Source organism: Cetorhinus maximus, chromosome 17 (genome assembly GCF_964194155.1).
Source record: "Cetorhinus maximus chromosome 17, sCetMax3.hap1.1, whole genome shotgun sequence".
Taxonomy (NCBI): domain Eukaryota; kingdom Metazoa; phylum Chordata; class Chondrichthyes; order Lamniformes; family Cetorhinidae; genus Cetorhinus; species Cetorhinus maximus.
Window position 1 is genome coordinate 6,118,618 of NC_135895.1, and position 7,570 is coordinate 6,126,187.

The window sequence follows — 7,570 nt, forward strand, 5'->3', positions numbered from 1 at the left end:
GTCCGCTGTGACTGAACCCACTTGACTCACGATCACCTAGAGTTGACTGGAATTCCTTTGAAGGTGCTGCATAATCGCAAACAAAATTTGTGGCATCAAATGTCAACAATTGTGAACAGCTCGGGAGTGGGAAGCAGAGTGGGGAGAGGGTCTCCTTGTTTGCAGGCTGCCCAGTCTGTGTTTGAACTGCTTGTTGCATTACCAATGCTGATTTCATGGACGTGCTCTTTTTCATGCAGCTCTGTCTGAAGATTAACAGCAATTGTAAGAATATCTTAATTACATCTTGCATTCCCATGTATTGTAGTGAGAAACAAGACAGCTTGATCAATGTCATTATGCCCCTTTTACATTTCTGATTAAGTTATAAACTGACTTGATTCATAACCCTGCTCAGGAGAACTGAACAGCCATTAACTCCCAGAACGGAATGATCCTGTACCATGAAATGCTATAGTAATCAACATTATCTTTGTGACAAGCTTTGCATTTATTGGATAAATGTTCAATATTCATTTCACATCATCATATTTTGTGGGGGGAGGAAGGACACCAGAACAATGAACAAAATGTGCAATGCCATCTTAGTCACCAGGAAAACTGTGGTATCCTAGAGAACCAGGCTGCTTTCATGTAGAACTATAGGAAAACAGGAGCAGGAGAGGGCCATTCAGCCCGTTGAGCCTATTCCATTATTCAATACGATCTTGGCTGATTGAACACTTCAATGTCTTTTACCCACACTATCCCCATAACCCTTTACGTTATTGTTAATCAGAAATCTATCAATCTCTACCTGAGTTTCCACAGCCCTCTGGGGTAGAGAATTCCAAAGGTTCACAACCCTCTCAGTAAAGAAATTTCTCCTCATCTCGGTCCTAAGTGGCTTCCCCCTTATTTTGAAATTGTGTCCCCTGGATCTGGACTCCCCAACCAGGGGAAACATCGTACCTGCATCTACCCTGTCCATCCCTTTAAGTACTTTGTAGGTTTCAGTGAGATCACCTCTCATTCTTCGAAACTCTAGAGAATACAGGCCCAGTTTCCCCGATCTCCCATTATCCCTGGAACAAGTCTGGTGAATCTTCGTTGCGCTCCCTCTATGGCAACGATATTCTTTCTGAGTAAGGGGACCAAAACTGCACACAGTACTTCAGGTGCAGTCTAACCAAGCTTCTATACAATTGAAGCAAGACTTCACTACTCCTGTACTCAAACCCTCTTGCGATAAAGGCTAACATTCCATTAGTCTTCCTAATTGCCTGCTGCACCTATTCAACCACAATTAACGTGGGATACATTTACAAAGTATATTTGTTGTTGAGAATACTTTTCTTCTATTTCTCATCGACATGGTGCCCCATTGGCAACATCATCCAAAAACAGATTTTGGCACAGTCCCCTTAAGAATGGTGGGTGGGACCTGGATGCAGAAGTCCTGCCCTTGTTTGCAGCAGATCCAATAGGGGAAAGGGGGAAGGGACTGATTCACACAGGAGAGAATCTTGAACTCAGCAAGGCCATTTGCACTCGGTGCTGAGTTCAACAAGAAGCCCATTTAGACTGTTGCAAGGGCCTTAACGCACAGAGCGAGAATCAGGAATTGATGGAGTAGGCATAAATGCTCTTGAAGGGTTGATAAGTTCTCTATAACTGTCACGATCTGAAGTTTTGTTTTAAAATCCTCTGCTCTTTAATCTTAAAAATAAACAGGCTGCAGCTAAGTTTAAAAAAAAACTGCTGGACTGCAATAGTGGTAGGGGATTCTATCGTAAGGGGAACAGATAGGCGTTTCTGTGGCCGCAGACATGACACCAGGATGGTGTGCTGCCTCCCTGGTGCCCAGAGTCAAGGATGTCACTGAGCAGCTGCAGGACATTCTGAAGGGTGAACAGCCAGAGGTTGTGGTCTATATCAGAACCATTGACATAGGTAAAAAGAGGGATGAGGTCCTGAAGGCAGAAGATAGGAAGCTAGGAAATAAATTAAAAAGTAAGACCTTAATGGTAGTAATCTCAGAATTACTCCCAGTGCCGCATGATAGCGAGATCAGGAATAGGAGAATAGACCAGATGAATGTGTGGTTGGAGAGATGGCGTAGGAGGGAGGGATTTAGATTCCTGAGGCATTGCGACCGATTCTGGGAAATCTGGGACCTGTACAAGCTGGACAGGTTGCACCCCAGCAGGACCGGGACCAATATCCTCGCAGGGGTATTCACTAGTACTGTGGGGGAGGGTTTAAGCTAGAGTGGCAGGGGGATGGGAAACTGAGCTGGGAAACACAAGGGAGTGAAACAAAGATAGAAATGAAAGACAGAAAAGTAGAAGACAAAAGTGGAAGGCAGAGGAAACAAGGGCTAGCAGCAAATAGTATTAAAAAAAATGTGTAAAAATCTTAAAAAGGCAAGTCCAAAGGCACTGTATCTGAATGCTCAGAGCCCTCACAATAAGGTAAATGAACTAACAGTGCATAGAGATGTAAATGGGTATGATATGATTGTGATTACGGAGATATGGCTCCAGGAGGTACCATATAGCACCGCAGGGTGACCAAAACTGGGAACTGAATATCTAAGGGTACTCGATATTTAGGACGGACAGGCAAAAAGGAAAAGGAGATGGTGTGGCGTTGTTGGTTAAGGATGAAATCAGTGCGATATTGAGAGAGGATATTGACTCAGAAAATCTAGATGTAGAATCAGTCTGGGTGGAGCTAAGAAGCAACACGGGGTGGGAAACATTAATAGGAGTTGTCTATAGACCTCCAAAGAGTAGTGATAAGGTAGGGGACAACATTAAACAGAAAATTAGAGATGCATGTAACAAGGGTGCTACAGTAATCATGGGTGACTTTAATCTACATATACACTGGCCAAACCAAATTACCAATAATACTATGGCAGATGAATTCCTGAAGTGTGTACGACATGGTGTTTTAGACCAGTATGTTAAGGAACCGTCTATCGGTTAAGGGAACAGGCTATCCTAGGTTTGGTATTGTGCAATGAGAAGGAGTCAATTGATAATCTTGTTGTGCAGGATCCTTTAGGGAACAATGATCATAATATGATAGAATTCTTCATTAGGATGGAAAGTGAAGTAGTCCAACCTGAAACTAGGGTCCTAGATCTGAACAAAGGAAACTATGAAAGTATGAGGCATGAATTGGCTAAGGTAGTTTGGGGAACATCATTAAAAGGCATGATGGTGGATAGGCAATGGCTAATATTTAAGGAACGAATGTATGCATTGCAACGGTTATACTAGTGCAAAAACACAACAGGAAAAGTGGTCCAACTATGGCTAACAAAATAAATTAAGGATAGTATTAGATCCAAAGAGGGGCCATATAAAGTTGCTAGAAAAAGTAGCAAGCCTGAGGATTGGGAGCAGTTTAGGATTCAGCAAAGGAGGACTAAGAGATTGATTAAGAGGGGAAAAATAGAGTACGAGAGTAGACTTGAAAGGAACATCAAAGTGGACTATAAAAGCTTCTATAAGTATATAAAAAGAAAAAAATGAGTGAAGACAAATGTAGGTCCCTTACAATCTGAAATGGGAGAATTTATAATAGACAGCAAGGAAATGGCAGAGCATTTAAACAACTAATTTAGTTCTGTCTTCATGGAGGAAGACACAAATAACTTCCCAGAAATACTAGGGAATCAAGAATCTAGTGAGAAGGAGGAATTGAAGGAAATTAGTATCACTAAAATAATAGTGCTGGAGAAATTAATGGGCCTGAAAGCTGATAAATCCCCAGGGCCCAATAATCTGCATCCCAGGGTACTAAAGGAGGTGGTCATGGGAATAGTGGATGTGTTGGTTGTCATCTTCCAAAATTCTATAGATTCTGGAATAGTCCTGGCAGATTGGAGGGTGGCAAATGTAACCTCGCTATTTAAAAAGTAGGAGGGGGGGGGGGAAAGGGGAATTAGAGACCGGTTGGCCTAACATTAGTAGTAGGGAAAATGCTAGAGTCTAGTATAAAGGATGTGATAACAGGGCACTTAGAAAATATCAGCGGGATTAGACAAAGTCAACATGGATTTATGAAAGGGAAATCATGTTTGACAAACCTACTGCAGTTTTTTTGAGGACGTAACTAGCAGAATAGATAAGGGAGAACCAGTGGATGTGGTATATTTAGATTTTCAGAAAGCTTTTGATAAAGTCCCACATAAGAGGTCAGTGTATAAAATTAAAGCACATGGGATTGGGGGTAATATATTGGCATGGATTGAGAATTGGTTAGCAGACAGGAAACAGGGATTAGGAATAAAAGGGTCTTTTTTGGAGGGCAGGCAGTGACTAGTGGGGTACCGCAGGGATCAGTGCTTGGGCCCCAGCTATTCACAATATATATCAATGATTTGGATGAGGGAACCAAATGTAATATTTCCAAGTTTGCTGATGACACGAAACTTGGTGGGAATGTGAGCGGTGAGGAGGATGTTAAGAGGCTTCAGGGCGATTTAGACAGGTTAAGTGAGTGGGCAAATACATGGCAGACGAAGTAAAACGTGGATAAATGTGAAGTTACCTTATAAACACTGAGGTGCATCCGCGAGGCTGAGAGTTTCGTGGATAGCACGTTTTAAGGCGTGGTCACCCCACAGCTGATGGAAGCGCAGACAGAGAGGGAATGGGTGACCATCAGTCAGGAGAAAGGTGTCAGGCAGGTAGTCAGGAAATCCCCAGGGTGCAACTCGCTCGAGAATAGTTTTCCTGTGTTGGAAAACGGTGGGAGTGACGATTCCCCTGGAGAGTGCAGCCATGATCATGGCTCATGTGAGTGGCTCAGCTGCACGGGTGGGGTGGGGGTGGGGGGAGGGGGAGGAAAAAGAGGGGAAGAGCAATAATGGCAGGAGACTCGATAGTAAGGGGAACAGGCATAAGAACTAGGAGCAGGAGGAGGCAATACAGCCCCTCGAGCCTGCCCTGCCATTCAATACGGTCATGGCTGATCTCATTTCGGCCTCAACTCCAATTTCCCGCCCTCTCCCCATAACCTTTCAACCCATTACTAATTAAAAATCTGTCTATCTCCTCCTTAAATTTATTCAGCGTCCCGGCATCCACTGCACTCTGAGGTAGTGAATTCCACAGATTCACGACCCTTTGAGAAAAGTAATTCCTCCTCATCTCTGATTTAAATCTACCACCCCTTAGCCTGAAACTATGGCCTCTCATTCTAGAATGCCCCACAAGGGGAAACATCCACTCGACTGTGTCCTCTACTGTGAAAACTGAGGCAAAATATTGATTAAGCGTCTCTGCCATTTCTGTGTTCCCCACTATTAACTCCCCAGTCTCGTCCTCCAAGGGACCAACATTCACTTTAGCTACTCTCTTTCCTTTTATATACTTGTAGAAGCTTTTGCTATCAGTTTTTACATTTTGCTCTAGTTTTCTTTCATAATTTACCTTTGCTCTTTTTATTATTTTTTTAGTAACCCTTTGTTGATCTTTAAAAGTTTCCCAATCTTCCAGCCTGCCACTGACCTTTGCAATTTGGTATGCCTTAGTTTTTGGCTTTAAGTTATCTTTAACTTCCTTGCTTAGCCATGGATGCTTTTTCCCCCTCTTACCATCTTTCTTCCTCATTGGGATATATTTTACTTGGGAGGAATTGAATATCTCCTTAAATATCTGCCACTCTTCATCAACTGTCCTACCTTGTAGCCTTCCTGCCCAGTCCACTAGGGCCAAATCTGCCCTCATATCTATGTAGTTACCTTTGTTTAACTCCAGAACACTAGTGTGGGACTCAAGTTTCTCACTCTCAAACTGAACTTGAAATTCTATCATGCTATGATCACTCTTCCCTGGAGGATCCTTTACTATGAGATCATTAATTAATCCCATCTCATTACACAAAACCAAATCCAGAATAGCCTGCTCCCTGGCTGGTTCCACAACATATTGCTCCAAGAAACGCATCTATGGCCGCAGGTGTTTCTGCGGCCATAGGTGTGACTCCAGGATGATATGTTGCCTCCCTGGTGCCAGGGTTAAGGATGTCACTGAATGGCTGCAGGGCATTCTAAAGGGGGAGGGCAAACAGACAGAGATCATGGTACATATTGGTACCAACAACATAGGTAAAAAGAAGGATGAGGTCCGGTAAGCAGAATTTAGGGGGGTAGGAAGCAGATTAAAAAACAGGACCTCAAAGGTAGTAATCTCTGGGTTACTTTCAGTGCCATGCGCTAGTGAGTATAGAAATAGCAGGTTAATCCAGATGAATGTGTGGCTGGAGAGATGGTGCAGGAGGGAGGTCTTTAAATTTCTGGGGCATTGGGACCATTTCTGGGGGTGGTGGGATCTGTACACGGTGGACAGGTTGCACCTGAACTGGAATGGGAACAACATCCTTGTGTGGAGGTTTGCTAATGCTGTTGGGGAAGGTTTAAACTAACTTGGCAGGGGGATGGGATCCTGAGAGGAGGGTCAGTAGGATCCAGCAGGAGATGCACACCCAAAATTAGAAGAGAGAGCAAGTGAATCTGGAAGGCATAGAAATTATAGACCAGTTAAGGCACAAGGGAGTTTGGCAAGGTTGGATGGTATTTATTCTAATGCAAGGAGTCTGACAAATAAGGCAGATGAGTTGAGGGCACAAATTAACACATAGAAGTATGATGTCATTGCTGTCACAGAGACAAGGTTGAGAGAGGGGCAGGATTGGCAGCTCAATATTCCAGGATATAAGGTCTTCAGGCGAGACAGGGAAGGAGGTAAAGGAGGAGGGGATGTTGCAATATCGATCAAGGAATCAATTACAGCAGTAAGGAGGGATGACATCTTAGAAGGCTCCTCAAATGAAGCCATATGGGTAGAACTTAAAAACAAAAAAGGAGCAATCACATTGCTGGGAGTGTACTATAGGCCCCCAAACAGTCAGGGAGAAATAGAAGAGCAGATATGTAGGCAAATTTCAGAGAAGTGTAAAAATAATAGGGTAGTAATAGTGGGGGATTTCAACTTCCCAAAATTAACTAGGTTAGTCATAGTGTGATCGGTTCAGAGGGAGGGGAATTCTTAAAATGCATCCAGGAGAGCTTTGTAAGCCAGTATATAGAAGGTTCTGCAAGACAGGGGGTGATCCTGGACTTAATTTTAGGGAATGAAGCCGGGCAAGTGGTAGAGGTATCAGTAGGGGAACATTTTTCAGATAGTGATCATAACTCCGTTAGATTTAAGGTTGTTATGGAAAAGGACAAGGATATGCCTGAATTCAGAGTTCGAAATTGGGGGAAGGCCAATTTTAATAAGATCAGATATGATTTGGCCAGATGGACTGGGAGCAGCTACTTTTAGGTAAATCTGCGTCAGAGCAGTGGGACTCATTCAAGAAGGAAATAGGGAGAGTACAGGGCCAACATATTCCAGTAAAGATAAAGGGTGGGACCAACAAATCCAGGGAACCCTGGATGTTGAGGGATATACAGGATTGGGTAAAGAGAAAAAGGGAGGCTTAAGGCAGATACCGAGGGCTCAAAACAGCGGAAGCCCTAGAGGAGTATAGAATGTGTAAGGGGGGAAACTTAAAAAGGAAATTAGGA